This window comes from Bos indicus x Bos taurus, chromosome 4 (assembly GCF_003369695.1).
Source record: "Bos indicus x Bos taurus breed Angus x Brahman F1 hybrid chromosome 4, Bos_hybrid_MaternalHap_v2.0, whole genome shotgun sequence".
In the NCBI taxonomy this organism is placed as follows: Eukaryota; Metazoa; Chordata; class Mammalia; order Artiodactyla; family Bovidae; genus Bos; species Bos indicus x Bos taurus.
The window spans coordinates 87951761-87978838 of record NC_040079.1 but is presented as its reverse complement, the minus strand read 5'-3'; the positions used below and the strand labels follow the sequence as shown (position 1 = coordinate 87978838).

The window sequence follows — 27078 nt, the reverse complement described above, 5'->3', positions numbered from 1 at the left end:
TATTAGAATTACTCTGAATCTACAACAATTGGGAATAACTGGAATCTTAACAATATTGAGTCTTCCAGTCCATGAACACAGACACTTCTTTCTTTAGAGATTCTGATTCTACTATCAGTATTTTGGACTTCCCTGAAGGTTTAAACAGTAAAGAATCTACCTGTAATGCAAGAGACCTGGGATTGATCCCTGGGTTGGGAAAATCCCCTGGAGAAGGGAATGACTTCCCACCCCAGTAGTCTTGCCTGGAGAATTCCATGGACCGAGGAGCCTGGTGGGCTACAGTCCGTAGGGTTGTAAAAGGTTGGACATGACTAAACTACCAACACTTATCAATATTTTGTAGTTTTCAGCATATAAAACTGACACAAAGTTAAAGTATTTAATGGTTTTAGTTCTATTGTAACATGGTACTTTTTATTTCACCTTCCAACTTTTGCTAACATATGTACACAATTGATTTTTGCATATTGAGCATGTATCCTACAACCTTGTTAAATTCACCTGTTAGTTACAGAAGCTATTTTGTAAATTCTTGGGGATTTTTTATGTAGTCATGTCACCTGCAAATAGAAACAGCTTAATTTCTTCTTTTTCAATCTCTGCATTTTTTACCTTTCCTTCTTGCACTGGCTACAACCTCCAAAAGGTAGTAAATAGCAATGGTGGGAGTATACAATCCTCCCTTTTTCCTGAAAGTAGAAGAAAGCATCTAGTCTTTCACTGTTAAGTATAATGTTAGTTATAGCTTTTTCATAAATCTTTTATTAAGTTGAGTAAGTTTCTATTTCTAGTCTGCTTAGAGTTTGTATCATGAACGAATGTCAAATTTTGTTTAATTCTTTTTGTGCATCCATTGGAATGATCATACAGTTTTTATTCTTTAGTCTATTGATAGTGTAAATTACATTGATTTTGTTACAATATTAAGCCAACTTGCCTTCCTGGGACACACTTCCTTAAACAGGATGCTTTATCCTTTTGGGATATGCATTATCCATATTGTTGGATTTGATTTGACAATACTTTGTTGGGAATTTTATGCAGAATATTAGTCAGTAGCTTTATTTTCTTAAAATAATTTTGTCTGATTTCGGTATCAGGATAACGTTGGCCTCATAAAAACAGTTTCCTGTGTCAACCATCCCAATACAAATTAGACAGCTTTTCAATTCACACCCATTTACTTGACAAACATTGAAAAACAAAAGAGCCTCTTCAAAGTGACTCCCTTTTCTCTGTTTTAAAATTTTTGGCCATACCCTGCAGCATGTGGGGCCTTAGTTCTCCAATCAGGGATTGAACCCCTGCAGTGGAAGGGGGAGTCTTAATCACTGGACTGCTGGGTAAGTCCCCCAGAGTGACTCCTTATATGAAAAATAGTGTGCATCAACAAAGCTTCTTTAGAATATGGATGACAAGCAGTAATGTAGACACATACTCATTGGTTCATTAACTGAATCTAGAACCTCAGACACTTAGTATAAAAAAAATTCTAAGTCTCAGCACAATTGTATATTAGTATACCTCATTTGTCTCTTACTGGCTTGAGACTAGCCAAAAAACACATGTTAAATCTAATTGAGTCTGCGTCTCTGTAATTGCTACTCTAATTTTTGTTTTAAAAAAATTATTTCTCACTAGAATATCTCTTTATGGACATGGCATATACTTTATTATCTTTGTATTTGCAAGGCTAGTGCTAGGCTTGGAAAATCTTGGGCATTAGCATAATTTATCTAATGAATGAATGAGCACTAGAAAAAGCTACACTTTGTACAGCTTTTCCTTGTACATAACTCTTATTTCAGAACAGAATAATACTCTCTGAAACAACATATATGTCATAAACACTAAAATTAAAAACTTTCACTTTGCTAGAAGTATTCCATTTGTCTTTGGGTCTTACAGGAGAATAGCCAAATTGTATTAAACATAAATAATGATAATCGTTGCTTTCTTTTAATGGAAGCTTTAATAAACCTCAAGATCATATTGAAATCATAATAGTCTCAAAATACCAGCTACATTACACTATGAGTTACAATAGTACTGGTTATGTATATCCTTTTTGCAGAAATATTTTTTAGGCTTTAACATCTCCTTTAACTTTCAAAATAACCACAATTTTGTACTTATGGCACTTCTATGTCTGTGTCAGTAAGAGAAAGAACTCTACATGAGAAATCTGCCTGAAGACTTTTATATATGTACCTCATGAATCAAGACAAAAAAGAAAAATCTGAATTCCTTGTCTTTGAGGTAGCTGATCAGTGAGCTGGCCTATACTACAATGACATCTACTGGCGCAAGTAGGACTGAACATCCAGCGATAATTGTAAACGACATAGCAGTCTTTGAGTCTCCCTTTATGATTGCTGGCTGGTAACATGAGCTGCACCAGCCAGAATTTCTTAAGAACAAAGCTCATATGTTTTTGATCTTTGACTCTCTGGTACCTAGTATTGTGCTTCTCACATTAAAAATGCTCCACAAATGTGTTGGAAGATCATGAACATAATAGCTGGCAGTAACCTTTTTAAATGGCAACCCACTCCGGTATTCTTGCCCAGGAAATTCCACAGACAGAAGAGCCTGGTGGGATACTGTCCATGGGGTCATAAAGAGTCAGAAATAACTGACTGACTAACACTTTCACAACCTTTTAAAAGCATGAAATCTGATAATATTGTAACAGTTATTTACATTTTTTAAAAATAATAGAACATAATGGTAGCCCTTCATCTTTGTGATTGATAAAGCTCACAAATTCTAACAATAAAAATAGATCCCATGTTCCAGAAAATTCACACACAATTTTACAAGCCATTTCACAAAGGTCCTGAAACCCATCTCTCAACTCCAGGTTAAGAATCCCAGTTCAGGAGGGAGCAATATGCTTTAAGATATTTCAATATGTATGTGGACAAATTAAAACAGCAATGAGGGCTTCCTGGATGGTCCAGTGGCTAAGACTCTGCTTCCAATGCATAGGGCACAGGTTCAATCCCCGGTCAGGGGACTAGATCCCACATACCACAACTAAAGATCCCAAATGCCACAATTAAGATCAAGTGCAGCCTAATAAATAAGTGAATAAATAAATAAAACAATCAGATGTCACTAGGTACCTACTGCCGCTGCTGCTAAGTCGCTTCAGTCGTGTCCGACTCTGTGTGACCCCATAGACAGCAGCCCACCAGGCTCCCCCGTCCCTGGGATTCTCCAGGCAAGAACACTGGAGTGGGTTGCCATTTCCTTCTCCAATGCATGAAAGTGAAAAGTGAAAGTGAAGTCGCTCAGTCGTGTCCAACTCCTAGCTTCCCCATGGACTGCAGCCTACCAGGCTCCTCCGTCCATGGGATTTTCCAGGCAAGAATACTGGAGTGGGGTGCCATTGCCTTCTCCAGGTACCTATTAGAAAGGCTAAAACCCAAAACATGGAAAACACCAAAGACTAACAAATATGTGAAGCAACAGGAACTCTCTTTCGTTGTTGGTAGGAATGTAAAATGTTACAGTCACTTTGGAAAACAGTTTTGCAGTTCCTTATAAAACTAAACATCCGTTTATGTATGACCAAATACTCATGCTCCTTGGTATTTGCCCAAATGGGTTAAAAAACTATGTTCACACAAAAATTTGCAAACAGATTTTTATAACAATTTTATCCATAATTTCCAAAAGCAACGAAGATGTCCTTTAGTGATAAAGGATGGAGAAACAAAAGATAAACAAATTGTTGGAATTTGTGCAATGAAATATTACTTAGCAACGAAAATAAATAAACCGTTACGTCATGCAAAGACTTGGAAGAACCTTAAGGACGAAGGAAATTTCTTTTGTTCTTCTAGGTTCTTCTGGCTGGTCTGAGAACTAAATTGACTTGAGACAGATTAATAGGAGAAAAATCACACAAAAGTTTAATAACGTGTACATGGGACAGACCCAGGAAAACTGAGGATCTCAGCAAAATGACTGAAACCTCACTGAAATGCCCTCTGTGGCTAAATACAAGCGTATACTGGGGGTAGTAATTTGGGACTTGAAAGCAGAGGAAGGCAATTCACATGAAGTTGGAAGAGCAAATGTTTGGTAAACAAATGTTTGCTGGGCCACTCAGTGGCAAGGGGACACAGAGTGGACTCTGATCTTTAGGCCCTGCCAAATTTCCCCCACCACACCTCGCCCATGTTCTTTTCATATATTGCTAGTGATAGCTCTATTCTGGGAACACCTCTTTAAATGCTTTAGACAACGAACGCATGCATGCTATGCATCCTAAGTCGCTCAGTCGTGTCTGACTCTTTGCGACCCTGTGGTCTGTAGCCTGCCAGGCTACTCTGTCCATGGGTTTCTCCCAGGGGAGAATACTGGAGTGGGTGGCCGTGCCCTCCTCCAGGGGATCTCCCTGACCCAGGGATCAAAAGTGCGTCTCTTATGTCTCCTGCATTGGCAGGCAGGTTCTTTACCACTAGTGCCACCTGGGTCAAAGTTTCTTCCTAAGTCTCTTGGACCTTGATTGTTTTCAGCTCAAAAGAAACCACAAGCCAAAGAGATATTTTGGGCTTGCAGAAAACTATTCTGTAGGATACTGTAATGATGTCATTCATTATCATTAAACATTTGTTCAAACCCAGAGAATGTACAACAGAGAAAGTGAATAGTATTGTAAACCATGGACTTGAGTCAATAATAGTTGATGACTATTGGCTCACTTTCAACAAGTGTATCACACTAATGCACAATCTTAAGAGTAGGAGAAACTCAAGGGAAGGGAAGGCAGTGAAGGAGGTGTATAGGACCTCTGTGCTTCCTGATTAATTCTTCTATAAACCTAAAACTATCATAAGAAAAAAATACTCTGAAGGAGTGGTAGGGAGGCTCAAGGGAGAGGAGATATATGTATACATATAGCTGATTCTCTGTGTTGTACAACAGAAACTAACACATTGTAAAACAATTATCCTCCAACAATTAAAAAATGACCTGCCTCTTGAGAAACCTGTATGCAGGTCAGGATGCAACAGTGAGAACTGGACATGGAATAGACTGATTCCAAATCGGGAAAGGAGTACATCAATGCTGTATATTGTCACCCTGCTTATTTAACTTATAGCAGAATACATCATGAGAAATGTTGGGGTGGAAGAAGCATAAGTTGGAATCAAGATTGCCGGGAGAAACATAAATAACCTCAGATATGCAATGACACCACCCTTATGGCAGAAAGTGAAGAGGAACTAAAGAGCCTCTTGATGAAAGTGGAAGAGGAGAGTGAAAAAGTTGGCTTAAAACCCAACATTGAGAAATCTAAGATCATGGCATCCAGTCCCATCACCTCATGGCAAATAGATGAGGAAACAGTGGAAACAGTGGCTGACTTTATTTTCTGGGCTCCAAAATCACTGCAGATGGTGATTGCAGCCATGAAATTAAAAGACGCTTACTCCTTGGAAGGAAAGTTATGACCAACCTAGATAGCATATTAAAAAGCAGAGACATTACTTTGCCAACAAAGGTCTGTCTAGTCCAGGCTATGGTTTTTCCAGTGGTCATGTATGGATGTGAGAGTTGGACTATAAAGAAAGCTAAGCGCTGAAGAATTGATGTTTTTGAATTGTGGTGTTGGAGAAGACTCTTGAGAGTCCCTTGGACTGCAAGGAGATCCAACCAGTCCATCCTAGAGGAAATCAGTCCTGGGTGTTCCTTGGAAGGACTGATGCTAAAGCTGAAACTCCAATACTTTGGCCACCTGATGCAAAGAGCTGACTTATTTGAAAAGACCCTGATGCTGGGAAAGATTGAGGGCAGGAGAAGAAGGGGACGACAGAGGATAAGATGGTTGGATCACATCACCAACTCGATGGACATGGGTTTGAGTGGACTCCAGGAGTTGGTGATGGACAGGGAGGCCTGGCGTGCTGTGGTTCATGGGGTTGCAAAGAGTCAGACATGACTGAGCAACAGAACTGAACTGAATTAAAAAAAGGAAAAGAAAAAGTAGTCTATTAATTTAAAAAATAAAAAGAAATAAACTACTATCATACTGACATATGATTTGTTACAGTGAAGAAAGTGCATGTGGTCCTATGAGGGATGAATTGAACAAGTCTACCTTCTAATGTTATTCTCCACTACAATTTTAAATGATACATAATCTGTTGGAGTATCGGGGTTTGCTCAGTCATGTCTGACTCTTTACAGCCCAGTGGCCTGCCTGGCTTCTCTGTCCATGGAATTCTCCAGGTAAGAATATTGGAGTGGGGTGCCATTTCCTACACCAGTGGATCTTCCCGGCCCAGGGATTGAACCTGTATCTCTTGCATCAACAGGCAGCTTCTTTACAACTAGCACCACCTGGGGAGCCCACATACTCTATGCAAAAAGTTTACTTTATACATAATCCTGTAATCAAGTCTGTCTAACAGAAAGCTATTATAAACACTACAGAGAAAAAGATGTTGTACTTAATTCCTGGGCTGATGAAATTAAACACTTCATTTGGTGTGCTTTTCATTTTGATGTCCCTTAGGACTGAGACTTGCCTTTCTCAGAAAGTATTGTAAATCAACTGTGGTTTGCTGATGTGATAGAGGGAAGAAGGATGATTTAATGATGGCTTCCGCCAAGAGCTCTCAAGCCCATCTAGCAACTTGCTGCCAAGAAATGTTTAATCGTGTGGTAGGGAGTTCTACTCCCTGGATCTTTGTGAAAAACTGAAAATTGCTTTTGGCCTGTCAGTTGCATTGTAAAAAATCTTAGGCTTAAAAACTAATCTTCACTTTATCTTAGAAAGCAGAATGGCAGTCTAGCAAATCATGATTCCTACAAGTCCTCTTCTGAACTCCTGGTGCTTACCGAAGTAGAAGTATTTTTAATCCTTCCCCATCAAGTTCAAAGGGAGGTGGACCTTTGGGCCATAGCTTGAGAAATTTCAAAACAGCAGTTTGTCTTCTGACCTGAGTTACTTGAAGTTTGGGTCTATTATTTTTAAAAAAGCCTTTTTTTTTTTTTCCAAAATGCCTTCATGTCTTCACCAGGGAGAAGGCCTAACCTTAGGTAACTGGGAAAAAAGTAACTAATAGTAAGATAAGCTTGGGCTTCTCTAGTGGCTCAACAGTAAATACCTACCTGCAATGCAGGAGATGAGGGACATGCGGGTTCGATCCTTGGGTCAGGAAGATCCCCTGGAGGAGGAAATGGTTACCCACTCCAATATTCTTGCTTAGAAAACTCCACGGACAGAGGAGCTTGGTGGGCTACAGTCCATAGGGGTCACAAAGAGTTGGACATGACTGAACACACACACAAGTTAAGCTTATAGCTATAACTGTTCATATTATTTAGGTTTAAAGATATTATTTTGCTGTGACTAAATGTACTTGGTTTGTGTCTAAGGAAAAGACCCTGCCCCCAAATGAAGAGATAAAGCCAAAGGAAGTGAATCCCTGCACTCCCACTGGAGTCCTAGCTTGTACTTAGCTTGCTGGGAGTGCATATACAGAAGTCTAGTCCACCAGGGCCAGGGGAAGCTTTCTGATGGAGAGCAGACCATATGAGATGTGACCAGCTTCAGACAGTCTTCTTTAAGACCTCTATCTACATTAACATCTCTACCTTCCCAGACTTCTGTTAGAAATGCATTTATCTTGTTTTGTTAGTTGCAGTTCTTTCTGCTCACTCTCTATAACACTCTGGAACGAATTCATCTGTCAGATTTCACTCTTGTAGCATTTGGCCAAAAAAACAGGACTCTAAAGAAACTAATGTACTCTTACATATCTATTGAAGATAGGAAGGAGGAATGATTTTGGAAGAAGAAAGTATTGGGATTGCCCAAAAGCACTGTCACAGCAGCACTTCTGCTTAAAAGTATTTATTATAATCTGCAACAGCAACTAGGCAGGTGTGTTTGCCTCCTACTCAGTATCTAGATTCCTTTGCTGAGAAATTCAGAGGGTGAAATAACTAGCTGATAACTGTTAGTGATGTGGGAGATAGATGGGCTCCAGGTTAGACATTCACAACTGGCCTCCTGTTTACATCTCATGGGCATGAAGAAGTAGGCTTCAGGCTGAATACTTAAAACTGTTAGCATTTTCTGAGACAAGACATAGGTGGGCTCCAGTTAAGGTATTTACAACTAGCCTCCTGTTTGCTCTCCAAAATGGAAGTAACAGCAGAAACAAGGTAAATAGTCAGTGTTTGTCTCTTGTAAGCACCTTAAGGTAATTGTCATGGCAAGTACAAAGAGGGGCAAAACTCTGAGTAAAGGATTAAGGGATCTCCGCTCTCCCCTTGTTTGGGACAAGGGAGACACTATACATGCGCAGAAAGCTCCTTGTGGGTCAAAAGTCAGGGTATAATGCCGCCATAATGAGTCTTGCTCCTCCCAGAAGCCTTTACTTCCAGATCCATCTTGGCTGAGGGCTGCATGAGCAGCCAGGGGAGGGTCTCAAATAGGTAAGGTATAGAGAAAGAAACCAGATAATTGGGCTGAAAGAAGACAAAGACTCGGAAGAACTGACTTACATAAATGACTTTTACTGCCTCTTTGCTGCATTCCTCCTCACTGAGGAGGACACTCACACCCTTTCTCTCCAGGTGTGCATCTCTGCCTCGCTCTGTCTTAACTAAAAAAACCATTTCTCTGTGTGTTCTCCCAGCGGTTGTTGTGCTGTCTCTAATAATAAACTTTGTACCTGCTTTTATAGTTTCTGCTTCTGTGAATAATGCATGTTTCACTGGGGACAAAGCTCCAGGGAAAAAATAGCTTCTAGCCTCTAACTCTTGCTGATCTGGTGACTAGGATTCCTGGTTTTCATCCAGGCTACCCAGGTTCAATTCCTGGATCTCACTTTACGCCACTGCTCACTGCTGCCTCGCCGAGATCATTGGTACATTTACTAACATTTCCCCTTCTTTTGAGCACTAAATGTTTACCTCGTGAAAATCCTTTGGCCAGACATTAATTTGAGATACTATCTGCTTATCTTTAAGGTAGAGGAATCTGAGTTGTTATACTCAAAGCAGCTGCTGCTGCTAAGTCGCTTCAGTTGTGTCTGACTGTGTGTGACCCCACAGATGGCAGCCCACCAGGCTTCCCCGTCCCTGGGATTCTCCAGGCAAGAACACCAGAGTGGGTTGCCATTTCCTTCTCCAATGCATGAAAGGAAAATTGAAAGTGAAGTGACTCAAGTCGTGCCTGTCTCTTAGCAACCCCATGGACTGCAGCCTACCAGGCTCCTCTGTCCATGGGATTTTCCAGGCAAGAGTACTGGAGTGGGGTGCCATCGCCTTCTTGGACTCAAAGCAGTATCAACCTGATTTTAATAAGTCACTTGTTATTAATTAGACCTATCAAAATAGGAAGAAATGATCATAGGGAAAGCGGTAATGTTGTAAACATACTACTAAAACAGGTCATATTCTTAAAATCTATTTATTAACATAAACCATATATTTGATACTGAGAGCCTGATATTTTGGCCTAGGTCACACAATTGCTAAGTAACAGTCAGGATTCAGACTCTAAGCTCATCTGACTCACATTATCTCCCCCATTATTACATCTGCTCAATGACTCATTAAATTTCAGTCACTGTTTTACATGCTTTGTGTCCATTAACTCTTTAATCATCACTGTAGTTCTATGAAGTAGGGACTATTATTATCTTCATTTACACATGAAGACCCTTGAGACAGTGACAGCAGAAATAATCTGCCACAGGCTCTGCAGCTAGTAAATGGTAAAGCTTGGATCTGACCCCAGATAACCTTCCCTGGAGGTGACGGAATTCCAGTTGAGCTATTTCAAATCCTAAAAGATGATGCTGTGAAAGTGTTGCACTCAATATGCCAGCCAATTTGGAAAACTCAGCAGTGGCCACAGGACTGGAAAAGGTCAGTTTTCATTCCAATCCCTAAGAAAGGCAATGCCAAAGAGTGCTCAAACTACCACACAATTGTGCTCATCTCACATACTAGTAAAGTAGTGCTCAAAATTCTTCAAGCCAGGCTTCAGCAATACATGAACCATGAACTTCCAGATATTCAAGCTGGATTTAGAAAAGGCAGAGGAACCAAAGATCAAATTGCCAACATCTGCTGGATCATCGAAAAAGCAAGAGAGTTCCAGAAAAACACCTATTTCTGTTTTATTGACTATGCCAAAGCCTTTGACTGTGTGGATCACAACAAACTGTGGAAAATTCTGAAAGAGATGGGAATACCATTCCACCTGATCTGCCTCTTGAGAAATCTTTATGCAGGTCAGGAAGCAACAGTTAGAACTGGACATGGAACAACAGACTGGTTCCAAATAGGAAAAGGAGTACATCAACGCTGTATATTGTCACCCTGCTTATTTAACTTATATGCAGAGTACATTATGAGAAACACTGGGCTGGAAGAAGCACAAGCTAGAATCAAGATTGCCAGGAGAAATATCAATAACCTCAGATATGCGGATGACACCACACTTAATAGCAGAAAGCGAAGAACTAAAGAGCCTCTTGATGAAAGTGAAAGAGGAGAGTAAAAAGTTGGCTTAAAACTCAACATTCAGGGACTTGAATGTCTCAAAATGGAGGATTAAGTGAACCGTGTCACATTCATACAAGGGATTATCCAAGGATCATTAAAAGTTATGTTCTTCATACAGTGGGGAAATGCAAGCCTTGTTACGAGGGAACATAAATTGGAAACAAAATTCTATCATTATAATGATTTTTTAATCCATAGTAAAAAGCCTGGAAGGAGAGACATCAAATTATTAACAGGGATTGTTTCTGAATGTTGAGATTGTAAATAACTTCCTTTTTGTCTTTTGAGTTGTCTGATTGTCCATATTTTCTATAATAAGTGTAGTATTTTTATCACAGAGGTTAAAGTAAACCTTTAAAAGCAAAAATCAAGGTTTGAGTTCTAAAAATTCAATTTGCAAAACTTTTCAGAATTGTCACTGGTGGGGTGTGCCTGTGGAGGGGGGTCGGAATTTCAGGACATCCGTTTATCGTCTTCAGCTAATTCCCCTATTTGCTTAAAAATAAATCTATAATAATTCAGTAACTATGGGAGAGGAACCGGGGGAAAAAATCAACACACACACACAAAAAAAAAAACTCAACATTCAGAAAACTAAGATCATGGCATCTGGTCCCATCACTTCATGGGAAATAGATGGAGAAACAATGGAAACAGTGACAGACTATATTTTCCTGGGCTCCAAAATCACTGCAGATGTTGACTGCACCCATGAAATTAAAAGATACTTGCTCCTTGGAAGAAAAGCTATGACCAACCTAGACAGCATATTAAAAAGCAGAGACATTACTTTGCCAACAAAGGTCTGTCTAGTCAAAGCTATGGTTTTTCCAGTAGTCGTGTATGGATGTGAGAAAGCTGAGTGCCAAAGAAGTGACGTTTTTGAACTGTGGTCCTGAAGAAAACTCTTGAAAGTCCCTTGGACTGCAAGGAGATCCAACCAGTCCATCCTAAAGGAAATCCGTCCTGAATATTCATGGGAAGGACTGATGCTGAAGCTGAAACTCCAATACTTCGGCCATCTGATACAAAGAACTGACTCCTTGGAAAAGACTCTGAAGCTGGGAAATATTGAAGGCAGGAGGAGAAGGGGACGACAGAGGATGAGATGATTGGATGACATCACCGACACAATGGACATGAGTTTGAGTAAACTCCGGGAATTGGAGGATGGACAAGGAGGCCTGGCATGCTGCAGTCCATGGTGTCGCAGAGTCGGACATGACCGAGTGACTGAACTGAACTGAACTGAACCTTCCCTGGGGGCTCAGCGGTAAAGAATCCGCCTGCAATGCAGGAGACGTTGGTTCGATCCCTGAGTCAGGAAGATCCTCTGGAGGAGGAATTGGCAACCCACTCTACTATCCCTACCTGAAGAATCCCACAGACAGAGGGTTACAGTCCGTGGGGTTGCAAAGAGTTGGATATGACTGAAACAACTAAGCATTCACACACAGCCTTGACAATACAGTAATGTTTCTCTAAAACTCCAACTTGAGATTTGTCTTCTTACAAATGAATTTTGAATTCCCCCCCACCATGGTGATCGGTTTCAGCCTATATAAGACGTCTCGCTTCCTACTTCCTTTCCACACTCTCATTCTTCACCTGTAGCTGGTGAGTTTAGTGACAGCAGCACACCGCAGACATTCAGCAGGCTCGCTCTGAGTCAGTGGACGGGATTCAGAGCCTAACTCCCGGCTGTGTAGACATGGGCACGTTCCAGAACCTCTCTTGTCTATAAAATGAGGATGTTCAACCTTATCTCATGTAATGTTATGAAGATTAAAAATATATATCTGCATGCACCCCAGTGTTCATAGCAGCACTCTTTACAATAGCCAAGACATAGAAGTGACCTAAGTATCCATCAACAATGAATGGATAAAGATGTGGTACATATATATACAATGAAATACTACTCATCCACAGAAAAGAATGAAGTGATTCCATTTGCAGCAACATGGATGAACCTAGAGAATATCAAATTGAGTGAAGGAAGTCAGACAGAGAAGAAATATACCATATGATATCACTTATATGTGGAACCTAAAAATTAATAAAATGAATTTACTTACAAAACAGGAACAGACTCACAGACATAGAAGACAAACTTATGGTTACCAAAGGGGAAAGCAGGGAGGGGTAAATTAGGAGTATGGGATTAACAGAAACACATCACTATATACAAAATAGATAGGCAACACAATACATATATATGTGTATGTATGTATATAGTATATTAATATAGCTAAATCATTTGGCTGTACATCTGAAATTAACACAGTATTATATATCAATTATAACTGTACTTCAATCAAAAATGAAAAAAATCTACGTGTGTGAAAATATTCTCAGACCAGTGACTGGCACCATTCAGTAACTGGTAGCTATCATTATTATTAATCATTACTATTGTGATTATATTACTGCTCTACTACTATACCAGGAACACAAAATGATGAATGCTTGCCATTTTCAGTTACATATTTGTGTGCTGTTTCCAAAGGAAGGTATTCACATTTTCAATCCTGGGAAAGATGACTCACATTATTCTTTCTTCAAAAACTTTTGAAGCAAAGCACTAAGAATTTGGAACAATAATATGCTTTAGGAAAAACATCATATACCAAAGAATGACAGTTATTTCTCACAAGTGCAAAGTTAGAAACTTGAACTTAACTTTTTGCATTAAGCAAACAGATCAGGGATGACAGAGAAGCAGTAGTTATTAAGGTGTATCATCTCCAACCCATAAGCAACAGTGACTCAGCACAGTGACACTGCCCACGCAGATCTGCTGTCATGAGCCTTTCACTGGTAGTAGGCTTTAGCATACGACCCTGTAGCAGACACTGGATCCAGCTGCCCTTCTTCCTTTCTCCATCACTAGCAGAGAGCCAAACTCCATTAAGCATCAGGGAGCAAAATGCTCAGGGAAGTTCAATTCTGCCTCTGGGAATCAATCATAATTGGCCTAAATCAGTACACTGATAATCTCATTGCCCTTAATTTCACTGGCTTAAGGATGAAAGAGTGACACAATTGGGGTCAATTAATTATAATGGGAAATAAACTGAAGGTTATTTGTTTAATACTCTGATAAAAGAGTCAAAGGAAAAGAAAACCCTTCCCTTTTGCTCATGTCTGATGAGGGCATACTGTTTAGAATGTTAGCAATTATCTCATGAGCATGAGGAGAAAAACAAAAAAATTGCAGTGTAGCTGATCAAGAGCTCAAGAATCATTAATTCTGAGACTTCCCACTTCTAGAGTTTTATATAAGATAACAGACTTCCATTGTTTAGCCATGTTTAGTCAGTTATTCCTGTTACTTGCAACCAAAAGCTTCCTAATTAATTCAAACTATAATCCATTCGGTTCTAAACTAAAATTTATGGGTGAAGTTAGAAGAGTTCCTAAAGCTCTCTGTGAAAGTGATGTATTATGGAGAAATAAATAAAACAATTAACTCTGGCTTATAATAAATATCCCAAACATTCCTCATACATTAGGATGGAAAAAGAATGAAAAGAAAATGAATTTTAGGATGAGACAGATATGGACTTGAATGGACTCTATCATTTAACAGCAGTGTGATCTTAAGCAATTTATTTAACATCTCTGAGCCTCTCTCTTTTGACCATGCGGATACTGGGACATTGTTGTTATTCAGTCGCTAAGTCATGTCTGACTCTCTGTGACCCCACAGACTGTAGCCTGTCAGGCTCCACTGTCCATTGGGTTCTCCAGGCAAGAATACTGGAGTGGGTTGCCATTTCCTTCTCCAGGGGATCTTCCCAACCAGGGATCAAACCCAGGTCTCCTCATTGCAGGCAGATGCTTTGCCATCTGAGCCACCAGGGAAGCCCATTGTATAGTGGGTTATTTAAATCAGGACTGTGTTTAGTGGTTCACTATATTGTGCCCCCTTTAATATACGTAAGTGTCATGGTCCCAGAGCGGGTTGGAAAAGAATTTCCAGACATGAGACAGAACAAGAGGGAAATAAAGTTTGTTAGAGTGGGAGACGCTGTTAGAACAGCGGGCCAGCTCAAGCAAGATCCGATGATGAACAGGGGTCCTTAGTCCACTTTTATAGCCCGGGTACAAGGAGTGGGATGGGGTCTTGCGGGTCATTTGCTGATTGGATTGTTGTAGCCACACATTTTGGGAAACAAACTCACTCAGAAGGACAATGCAGATAGTGGAGTGCAGTTTATTACACTATTACACCTGCGGGCCCAAGGCAGAGTCTCCTCTTAGCCAAGGACCCCAACCAGTTTTTGTGAAAACCTTATATACCCTAAGTGTACGTACCCAAACCCACCCCCCCAAATTCCCTGAAACTAGTCTGAACAAAGGAAAAGAAAGATACAACCAAAGTTAACCCGTGATTCATATGCCTTAAGCCTAGGTAGTTAACAGTGGACAATTATCAATAGGTCTGTGGTCATACCCTAATAAGCATAATAGAATTTATGATTCTATTCAGTTAAACAGATAATTAGGGTGCTTTTTTAGCTGATGGAGAGTCTAGGTACGAGCCCTGGGGCTCTTCCACGGGGTGGGGGGGTGAGGGGGTCTGGTTTTCCAGTTGGTATGTCGTTTCCATAGATACTGGGCATTTAGCTCAAACTCCACAGTCCAGCCCAAGATGGAGTCCTGCTTTCAAGATGGAGCCTGTTCTGTCTGTTTTCTCCTTCAGGATGAGGCGTGTAATACTGGGTAGGGGAAAAGTAGGGCAAATACCTTCTCCCTATGGGGTAGGAGGGGAGACAGGTTATACTGTTCCATTAATAGTTACAACATGGGGGAGGGAAGGATGATAAGGGTCTGGTTTTTCCATTCCTGCATTTCAAGACCCTCCTTGGTTTTATCTGCTCTTTCTTCCTTGGGTCACCACAGTAAGTATCTCAACTCTTTCTGTAGCTTGTTTTAGGAAAAATATATAAAATCTATATATTAAAATTTGAAATTATAACCAACGTACTGAGCAACTGAACAACAGCAATTGAACCCAGACTCCACAGCGGGCAAGCTAAGAACAATATAGTGTTTTCTCCCCACTGCCCTTGCAGATCCTCTCTGATTGTTCTTTTCTGTCCCTTGGATAAAAGCTTTGGCAGATCTCAAAGCTTTTTCTTGCCATTCTTGGTAAGAAAGGAATGTTCTCCTTATTTTCAGGTCTTAAATAATTCAATTGAGTGAAATATCAAAACTGTAAACTCTCATCCAATTGAAAACATCTCTCCTGCCTCCTCTCGGCTAGGATGGAATCAAGACCTGCAGGAGTAATGCCTCTTCTTCTGTCTCACATTATCATTTCCTCCACCTGCTGGCTGCCATATAAGATCTCTTAAAGGTTTGGAGCAGGGGTGAAGGAGAAACATAAGGCACAGGAACAGTCCTTGACCAGTAGTTTTAACCTGACTGTGCTAATTTCCAAAAGCACCCTCTTTCCCTCTGGGGCACCATCTTGGGATCGCTGGTGAAGCCCCACCCTTACCTCCTCTGCACCCACCTACCTCTGGGACCAGCTGTCTCCACATCTGTTGATGTAGGCAATGCATCCTCAGATGGCCCTGACTTTGCTTCTGAAAAGTTGTTGCTGAACCACAGAAGACATTGGGATTCTTGGCCTCCGGAGGAGAAGAATTCAATCTGCGGCCAGGGACAAGGCTTGATCGCTCAGAGCTTTTGTGTAATAAAGTTTTATTAAAGTATAAAAGAGATAGAGAAAGCTTCTGACAGATATCAGAAGGGGGCAGAAAGAGTGCCCCCCTGCTAGTCTTTAGCTGGATGTTATATAGCTACTTGCTGCTGCTGCTAAGTCACTTCAGTCATGTCCGACCCTGTGCAACCCCATAGACGGCAGCCCACCAGGCTCCCCCGTCCCTGGGATTCTCCAGGCAAGAACACTGGAGTGGGTTGCCATTTCCTTCTCCAATGCATGAAAGTGAAAAGTGAAAGTGAAGTTGCTCAGTCGTGTCCGACCCTCAGCGACCCCATGGACTGCAGCCTACCAGGCTCCTCCATCCATGGGATTTTCCAGGCAAGAGTACTGGAGTGGGGTGCCATTGCCTTCTCCTTATATAGCTACTTACAGTCTGCTAATTATAGAAAGGAGATGTCTCAAAACTCAAGAGACTGGCACAAGGCCCCTCATCCACAACATGCATTTTTAGATAACATTGGCACCAGGTTAGTCATCCAGGGCCATAAAATGATTGACATGAATCTTAAAGAAAGGCATGTTTCCAAGCAAGTACAGTCTCATTAACATAGCTTAAGAGAACATTTGCATGAGCAAAACATACTAGTTTGTCAAGGCGGTTCTGAGTCTTAGGTGGAACTGACTTAAAGAGTCTACATTAAGTACATAGTTCATTAACATAGCTTAAGACAAACATTTCCATAAGAAAAACGCATTGGTTAGCTCAAGGTCTGAGAAAAGTTAAGTTCAGGTGGAACCAGGTGTCCTCATTGCAACAAAGAATTTTAAGAGAAACCTCTTTTTAAATTTGTATAGAGAAGGGGAAAAAAAAATCTAATGTTTGTTTCCTCCTGCCGCTTGAGAGAGAGAGAAAAAGATGTCTGACACTTGCAGCCTGTTTCCTCCATTTGGAGACCCCTGACCTTCCTGCCTGTTGCCCTCTCACTTCCGCATCTGAAAGTTCATCTGTAGCTTCTTCCCACTATGGTTCCCTCTCCTTTATCGGGAGGTTCTCTTGGGCATGGCCAATTTCAAGATAATAACCCATGCCCAGATTTAATCTGCAGCATCCACTCTGCTGCTGCTGCTGCTAAGTCGCTTCAGTCGTGTCCGACTCTGTGTGACCCCATAGACGGCAGCCCACCAGGCTCCCCCATCCCTGGGATTCTCCAGGCAAGAACACTGGAGTGGGTTGCCATTTCCTTCTCCAGTGTATGAAAGTGAAAAGTGAAAGTGAAGTTGCTCAGTCGTGTCCGACTCTTTGCGACCCCATGGACTGCAGCCCACCAGGCTCCTCCGCCCATGGGATTTTCCAGGCAAGAGTTCTGGAGTGGGTTGCCGTTGCCTTCTCCGAGCATCCATTCTAGCCTAGAGGAAATATGCTTGTATTTCTGACCTGCTGAAACGCTGTCTACCCTGTCAAATCCAGGTGCAACCCATCAACTTCAGGATTTTCAGGTATGAGCCCAGCATCAATCGTTGTGTCTGTGCCCCAAGTCCAGGGACATATGCCAAGTTCTTCAAGTGGCTCCACTATTGTGCTGGCTTCAGATGAAGGTTCAGTCTCTCCCTTCTTCATCCCTCCTTCTTAGAGGCAAGAAGAAATGTACAGAATCCCCCCCTCCTCCCAAATCTCTTTCACACTTGAGTGCCCCCATCTTCTGTGATAGCCTGAAGTGGGACATGGGCAACGGCAGCAGTGTGGGGCCATACTGATGTAGCCTTCCCTTTTCTTCAGGGTGTGAAAGTTATTAATACCTGCTGTATTATTTTTGGCCTTTGAAACTGAAGGGATTCAGAACAAGCCTCCCCAAAATATGCCAGTGTGGCCAATGGACTATCTTGAGTTGAAGACAACAGAGGCTCAAAAGACTTAGGAAGAGTTTTTTTCTCTCCCCCTCATCTGCCTAAAATAATTTAGATAAAGGGCCTGATCCAGGAAGAAAACCATCATCAGAGGTAACTACAAAGAACTTGGGCTAAGTGTGATGGGCTGGGAGGAACTCAGGAGGGCCCATTTGTTCAACTGCATGGCCAGGCAAACATTTGTTTACCTAACATTTGCTCTTGCCATCTTCTGGTGAATTGTTTTCCTTCCCTTAGAAGTACCAGGACCCTACCCGCATCTTCCTAGCTCAGAAAGGCATCAAAACCTCAATTGTCTAACTGTCAGGAGCTGTCTCACTGTCTTTGTGGGACTCCCATTATATGTAATTAAATTTGGTTATCTCCTATTCATCTCTTATATGTTAATTTAGCTGATAGGCCAGCTGAAAGAACCGAAGAGGATAGAGAACAATTTTTCCTCCCTTACAAAGCTTCTGCTAAAACTTTGAGATAACAGGAAACGTTCATTTAATATCCAGTTCCCAAGGTATATTATAATATTAAATGAACGTTATAAATGAATATCTTCTCTTGGAGATTGTTTAATACCCCTTCCAGGGCAATGCCCACCCCTTATATAGTTGAGGAAGATCACTGTTTTATACATGCTCACGCTTGTGTTCAGTCATGTCAGACTCTTTGTGACCCCACTGACTGTGATCCCATGGACAGGCTCCTCTGTCCATGGGATTTTCCAGGCAAGAATATTGGAGTGGGTTGCAGTTTCCTCCTCCAGGGGGATCTTTCCAACTCAGGGACTGAACCCACGATTCCTGTGTCTCCTGCATTGGCAGGCGGATTCTTTACCACTGAGCCACCTGGGAAGCTCTGTTTTATTCATAAAAAATACTCAATCTTCTTGAGGTTCTTCTTGGGGCACAGGCATGTTTGAATCCACTCAGATTTGGTACCTGGAATCAAGGATCAGTAGAGACCTCTGCCCAGATAGAATATCCAACTTTGGTGAGCTGTAATTGGTGGGCTGAATTTAATGAGGTTTACAACAAAACTGAAAATGCTGAGACTCTTCAGCCTGGTAATGACCAGGGTTCCCTAGGTCATTAGAACTGGAAAGACTCTGTCTAAGGGATCAGTAAGATCTGAGCTTTGAGACATCATTTCAGCCATTGTTTCCTTTTGCTATGATCAGGAGCATCTTGGGGTTGGAATGCTCATATAAAGCCATGAAATTGAGTCAAAAATGACTGGAGATGTGAACACATAATTTTATCCTCACTGGTTTCATGGTCATGGCAACTGAGTTCACATTGCAGAGACCATTCCCTAGGATGCTGTTTCTCATTTTGCCCAGAATGGTTGCAAAATATTTGCAGTTCTGCTCTTGACTAGATAATCTAAGAGTCTGGATTTTCCCATAAAGTCTATATCAATATGATTCTGAGTTTTGAAAGGATTTTAAAGGCCCAGAGATATGGATAAAGGAGAAAATATTCTACCAAGAAGGTTATAACTCTCAGAGTATCATTCCATAGGACACAATGTTATCAAAGTGTTGTTGTTTTTTTTTTTTAATCAAGGTATCTCTGCTAACCCTAGGTGTCAGCACAGTAATGGAACAGACACAGTAGATATGGCATTTCCTCATTGGAGGAATCAGTTCATTTCCCAGATCTTATCAAGTCCTGATGGAGTTAGAAATTGGTTTGGAATCTCCTCTAGGAGTTTCTACAACACTCATCTCTGGATAGGAGCCTGTATGAAGTGATTTCCATTTCTTAAAAGCCCTGAAGAGGAGGAACAGTATTAATTCTGTGAGTTATGACTCCTGTTGGGATTCCCAGGTGGAGCAGTGGTAAAGAATCTGGCTGCCAATGCAGGAGATGCAGGAGACTCAGGTTCCATCTCTGGGCTGGGGAGATCCCCTGGAGTAGGAAATAGCAATCCACTCCAGTATTCTTGCCTGGAAAATTACAGGGACAGAGAAGCCTGGTGGGCTACAGTCCATGGAGTCTCAAAGAGTTAGACACGACTGAGCGCGCGTGCGCGCACACACACACATACACGCACACACACGCACACACACACACCATAAGGCTCCTGTTAGAACAATGCTTCTAATCTTCCCAGATGTCTGTCAACCAGGAGAAGAGGCAGTATCCTTCTGAGATGACAAATGTCACAGTGAAGCAACTCATTGTCCTAAAGTTGTGTATCCCAGAGCCTGACTACCATGGGTCGCACAGGAAACATAACAATGCAAATGAAACTTCTTTTGATCAGAGATTAAGGATGGGTGATAAATAAAAATGATTCCTATTGCCTAGCCAATAATAAGTAATTTGGAGATAACTAATTTTTCTTTCGTATTCCTAAATAAGTCTCATCACTCCTGGCTGCCACGCAGCCTCAAAATACACAGGCACTTAAAAGTAAATGTCAACCTTCAGGTCATGTATATCCTAAATTGTGCTCTACCATGTTGCCTAAGAACATATGAGACCTAAGAGTGGAATACAAATATGATTTGCTAAAATATTATTCAACTTGAGCCCTGACAATGCAAAGTGTCAGTGTAACAGCAGCTGAACTTTGAAAAATCCACATATTCTTCTCTTTTGCTTTTCCTAGTCATGACCTTCCCTTTAAAGAGCTAAAAGCACCCATCTTCCCATCTTTGGGAAAGGGTGGTAAGTAGGAATGAAAGAAATAACAGGCAGCTTCTGACGTGGAAGCTAGGATTTTACAATGAGAAACAGTCAAGGTGAAGAAGATTTTTTTTTTCCTACTTCTCTTTGACTCCCATTTAACATGCTAGGAGCTAGACTTGGCAAACCACATCACAGAGGTTTCCCTATTTTGCTTAAACACTGTGCCAAGAAACTTCTTACTCTGTAGGTGGGTGGAAAGAGGACGTGATAGAGAAGAAGTAAAAGAAAACCGTCCTCTTGGCCTGGGGGATGGTGAGAAGGGAAAGAGGGACCAGAGGAAGGGAAGGAGACAATGAGAGACTCACACTCCAAGGTAGTCATCTTGTCCATGTAGGATCCTGGGAGAGTTATGCCGAGTGGCTCCACTTCAACAGGTTAGAAGGCCTCAGTGCTGAGGTCCCTCCCTGGGAGAAAGAAAGAGAGAAAGCTTAATTTGCACTCCAAACCCTCCCGTGGTACCCATGACATGGACACAGAGTTGGGAGCCAGAAGCTAGCCATGGAACCTGTTGTGGCAATGGGATCGATGATCCCACAGTGCTTTCAGGATGGAGAGCCTGGCCAGGGGCTGAATGGGGAAACACCCAAAAGGTCTGCAGCCAGAGAGAGTCGAAGGGAGGCCAAGCAAATAAGGAAGGATGACCAAGCCCTGACAGAATCGGGGGAAATAGACCACTTTAGGAGCCACTGAAGTCTGTAGACAAAACTTGGATGAACTGACCAGTACACAATCAAGAACCAGGACAAGGCTATAGATCCCCTCTCCCTACCCCACACCACAAGAATACAATAAGCTGTATCCTTCCCCATGTACTTTCAGGCAAAAGGGCAGTGAGAAGTGAAAATGTGAAAAATCTGAGAACCGAAAAATTTTCTAATGAGGTGGTTAAATTATTGGTTGAAATATGAAACCAGATCAGCCAAGTTAGTCTTGTTTTATTTTTTCTTTCCCACCACCTACCAGGCCACAAGACCAGATCAGCTATAGACAAAATAAAGAAGCTAATTTTTTTCTAAATTTCTGTATTTTGAGTAATTCGCAATCCTGCTACAAAACACTGAGATCAAGTAATAAGTTCACATCAGACTGCATTTAACCCCACAAAAATAGTCTTTTATTCCTCAGGACTTTGTTATTAATAAAGATTTTATTTATGAGAGATTTTAGTACATGAAATTGGCTTCCCAGGTGGCACTAGTGGTAAAGTGCTAGTGAGAAGATGCGAAAGACTTGGGTTCAATCACTGGATTGGGATGACCCCCTGGAGCAGGAAATGGCAACTCACTCCAGCTACTCTTGCCTGGAGAATCCCATGGACAGAGGAGCCTGGGGGCGACAGTCCACAGGGTTGCAACAACTCAGACACAACTGAGCACACACGCACTGTTACTACTTAGTACATGGAGAATGGCCACTGCTATTTGTACTGTGGTTAATATCCAGTATTTTAATCTCATGGATATAATAAGAGTGGTAGACTATGTTACTTGCTCACAAGTCTTCCTTTCCTCCCCCCCTTTGCTATGGTTCACTGAAGGCAGAGCATTCCTTGCCTTTTTGATGTTGGCCTTGGCCATGTGATTTGCTTTGGCAATGGAATATGGGTAGACAAGAGAGCCTGTCAGTTTTGAGTCCAGGTAATTACCCATTTCTACTCTCTTCCCTTGTACTTCAGTCATCTGACTTGAAAAGATCCTTGAGTATTCACTGATCCCACAATAGAAACACATGGAACATACTTCATGCAGATTTGAAGGAGACTCACCAGTCCCCACCTACAGGCCGTGAACATGAAATAAGAGATCTGGGAGTTGTATTTTATACATCAGTATTATTATACCAGGAACCTGATTGATGCATTAAGCAATCAGCATTTCTTTAATTACTAAACAATAAACATTATCCAAAATATTCATACATTCAAATTCCCAATAAATCACAGATTTAACAAGTCAAAATTTCTCAGATACTCAAGCACTGATTACAAATTTATTTAAAATTATAGTGTCTAAATAATGGCTTAGGGACTTCACTGGAGGTCCAGTGGTTAAGAAACCACGTTTCCAATGCAGGGGACCTGAGTTTGACTCCTGGTCAGGGAACTAAGCTCCCACAGGCCACATGGTCAAAAAATAAAAGTAAATAAATGATTTAAAATCATAAATTAACATATCAGATTCTTATAAATGCTTTAAAAACCTATAATGAGGACAAAACATACACACATATGCTGATTATTAGCACTGAAGGATTTGGATAGGCAAATTGTTGCTTCTCAATTGGATTTGGAATTCAATTATACAGTTCTACTGCAAACCAGTGATCCTACCCCAAACCACAGGCTACTAAATTAAACCTCTATTATAGTCAAAACTCACTCTTACTTTTAATTAACTGCTTACTCCTTGGAAGAAAAGTTATGACGAACCTAGATAGCATATTGAAAAGCAGAGACATTACTTTGCCAACAAAGGTCCGTCTAGTCAAGGCTATGGTTTTTCCAGTGGTCATATATCAAGTGGTAACACAGGGCTGGTTCCTTCATTAATTACTGAGTCACATAGATTTTATATCTACATAAGAATGTCATATAGAAATAATGGCTGCTTTTAAAAATTATCCTTTAGCAAGACATAGAAATTGGAAAGGAAAAACTACCTGTTTTATTTACTATTTAATATCATTAATAAGTAAAAATTGAACAGATCTATTCATCTTCATCATTCTTTTGTCTTGTATCCATCTTTTTTCTTACATTTTATTTTAATCTTTTTCTTTTATCATTAGAAACTTAAAAAATAATAATTTGTGAATTTTTCAAAATTTTGACAAGTGCTAGTTGCTCAATCATGTTTGATTTTTTGTGACCCCCCCTGGACTGTAGCCCACCAGTCTCCACTGTCCATGGAATTCTCTAGGCAAGAATACTGAAGTGGGTTGCCATGCTCTTCTCCAGGGGATCTTCCCGAACCAGGGATCTGATCCAGAAGAACACAAGAACACCTTTAATATGGTGCCTATGCCCTTTTAGCACTAACTCAAATGTATTTTAAAGAATTCTTGTTTTCTGACAATAGAAGGATATTTTCTGACCCATTTCGATTTTTTTTCCTGTTTCTTATCTTGGAAACTGCTACAGTCCAAGGAGTCCAGTCTCCTTTTTGGTGGAGAAAATATCAAAGACCCAAATACTGGCACTGTAAGTACACACGAGAGTTAGTGGTGAGTGAGTGCTACTGCTGCTGGGGCACTGGAGAAGTCAGTGTCAGAAAACACGTTTTTGAAGTCTTGAGTTCATGCTCATTTCCCCATGTATTAAGTTGCTATGTCAGACTTTTCTTATAGGCTGGGGTTTTACTGACCCCTAAGACTCTCTACCATGTTTCTGCTAAAGAAAACATGCTAAACCCTAGAAAAACACATAAACTTAGCTTTCTAGATGCACAGAAGGTGGCTTGGTGGGAAGCTGCAAAACAAATATTTGTATGTTAATTCTAACTTATTTCCTTGTCCCAATCTTCTACATACAGTTATTCACATATGGCCAGAGAATGGAAGAGAGTCGGAAATCACAAAAATTTGGGAAAATCACTCAGAGACAGAATAAGGACAAGATATGAATCAGGAACAAGAAATCAAAGATTCTGTCTTAAACAATCTCCATTCCTGAGTTCGAACTGGGTTCCAACATTGGATGAAGTGAAATATTCATTCTAACCTCTCCCTTGGTGGTGACAGAGAGTCAGTGTTCTCTGAGAACACTGTAACTGTGGCTTAGGCTCCCCTGGAGCTTTCTCTAAAGCAGGAAACACAGTTTTCTTTTTTACTGTAGGAGGTTTTTCGCTTTGGCTATGAGAACCAAGTACCACTTGATTCTAAAGAGTTTTCCGCTTTTCAGCTCATTCCCCACTGAGCTTCCTTCCCTTAGTTGCACTTTCAGAACAAATTGCATCCTGCCTCACCCAGAGAACTGGAGCCATGACTAATGTCAGATCCTTGGATCTAAGCATTAAATACAGCTGCATCTGAGTTCAGAGTGAGGCATCCTCTTAGTCCCCATGTGAGGCAGCCCAGAGGGTGAAGGGAGCATAGTACCTTCCATGGATTGGTTGTGCCTTAACACAGAGCTCATGTGACTTGGGACCAATCTCTCTCTTAAAATCTAAATTATTTCTCGGACAATTGAATCAACATTTAAGTGCCCACCTCTTTCATACACATACACACGGACACAAACACGCACAAATACACGCACAAACACACCTCAAATAGTTAAATGCTTTTGTGCTATAATAAGATTCTTCCTAAAACTATATCACAGATTACCAGGTAAAGAATGGACTTGAATGACTTCTATACACTTTGTGATAATACTGTAGGGTCTATCAACCAATAATGATATTTCTGTCTTGAAAATGACTTCCTCTCTCCTTTTCTCTGTGAAGCAAGTCACAGTTAATGCCCATTAAGTAGAAAGTATGAAGTGTTCTATTCATTTCCCATGGCTGAGAAATCAATATTACCCCCAAAGAGAAGTTGTCCTTTAAGAACCACAAATGAACCAAATCTGGGGACACATTTGATTACTATTTCTTTGAATGATTTGTGGAAGACAAAATTTAGAGGACTCAGCCTCACAAATGGAGGAAGATGAGGAAATGTATAGAAGATTTTCACTAATCAAAGACATGAAGGTGAGGATTACAGGATACCTTACTGCCTTCAGTTCAGTCACTCAGTCGTGTCCAACTCTTTGCGACCCCACGAATCGCAGCACGCCAGGCCTCCCTGTCCATCACCAACTCCCAGAGTTCACCCAGACTCACGTCCATCGTGTTAGTGATGCCATCCAGCCATCTAATCCTCTGTCATCCCCTTCTCCTCCTGCCCCCAATCCCTGCAAGCATCAGAGTCTTTTCCAATGAGTCAACTCTTCGCATGAGGTGGCCAAAGTATTGGAGTTTCAGCCTCAGCATCAGTCCTTCCAATGAACACCCAGGACTGATCTCATTTAGGATGGACTGGTTGGATCTCCTTGAAATTTGAACAGGCAATTCACACACTCTGTTTAGTGCTAGGTAAAGTTTATAGACAAGAAGCATTAATGTTTATAGTCTAGTTAAGCTTGTATATGCTCACTTCATTTTACTGAGTGTTTGCCATGTTAGGACTAAGGATACAAAGGTAAGAAGGAAAAACAAAGCCCTGCCACCAGAATTTCACTTGGTCCTGACTTTACAAGCAGTTCTTTGACTCATTTCTTTTAAAAATTTATTTATTTTTAATTGAAGAATAATTACAATATTGTTTTGGTTTCTGCCATACATCAACATGGATCAGCCATAGGTATACATATGTCCCCTTCCTCTTGGGCCCCTCCCACCTCCCTCCCCATCCCACCCCTCTAGGTTGTTACAGAGCTCGAGCTGGGTTTGAGTTCCTGGAGTCATACAGCAAGTTCCCACTGGCTATTTATTTTATACGACTCTTGAATTTAAAAGCAGCAGCTTTGGTTGTGAAGGCAGCTAGAAGGGAACGATCATTTTGCCTAAAGAGCTCTCAATGGGGAATTACCTGGTGGATAATAGATGTTTCTGAGCAGCCAAAACCAATTTCACACGTTCCAAGTACTGAAAGTCACAGGATGAATCCCTAGGTGTGCCTCCTGGAGCCTTTACTCCTATTTTATATACAATTCTAGCCATGATGGTACGTGAAAATACTGGCTCCCTTAAAAAGACACATTTTGAGAACTTTCAAAGTTAATACTGGAGGGAGATTCTTCAGTATAGAGATGGAGTGGAACCATGCAGTCCTGGTTTACCCTCATCTAATTCTAGTAGCTTTGTTTTCAAGGTATATTTGACCAACACCCACAGCTGATAAAAGAGCAAATGGTGCCATAGCCCTAGAAAGTTGGAGGTTACCCTGAAGGATTTGATAAGGTGTTATGATTGTATAACCTTTAGAGACATTAACCCAGAAGATACTATGGTGTTATTACCCTGTAGAATGTTACCTGGGCTTGTATCTCACTTAGCCACATTTCCTTTTGCTAACTGTATACACATTTGTGTGTGTGTGAAGCAGGAAACCAACTCTGTTGTCTAATTGCTTAATTCCTGATTCCCTCACTAATAAAAATTAGATGCGTGAATGCTAAGTTGTTTTAGTCATGTCCAACTCTTTGTGACCCTATGGACTGTAGCCCTCCAAGATCCTCTGTCCATGGGATTCTCCAGGCAAGAATACTAGAGC

At 41.0% G+C, this 27078-nt stretch overlaps 1 protein-coding gene across 1 annotated transcript in view; it reads right to left on the bottom strand.

Annotated features, from left to right (window-relative positions):
* FAM126A (family with sequence similarity 126 member A) overlaps positions 1–27078 on the bottom strand; it is a 215339-nt gene that overhangs the window by 115868 nt on the left and 72393 nt on the right. Inside the window, exon 2 of the mRNA XM_027539937.1 lies at positions 21126–21224. The gene's annotated coding sequence lies outside the window, so the exon portion shown is untranslated. The remainder of the gene's footprint in view (positions 1–21125; positions 21225–27078) is intronic.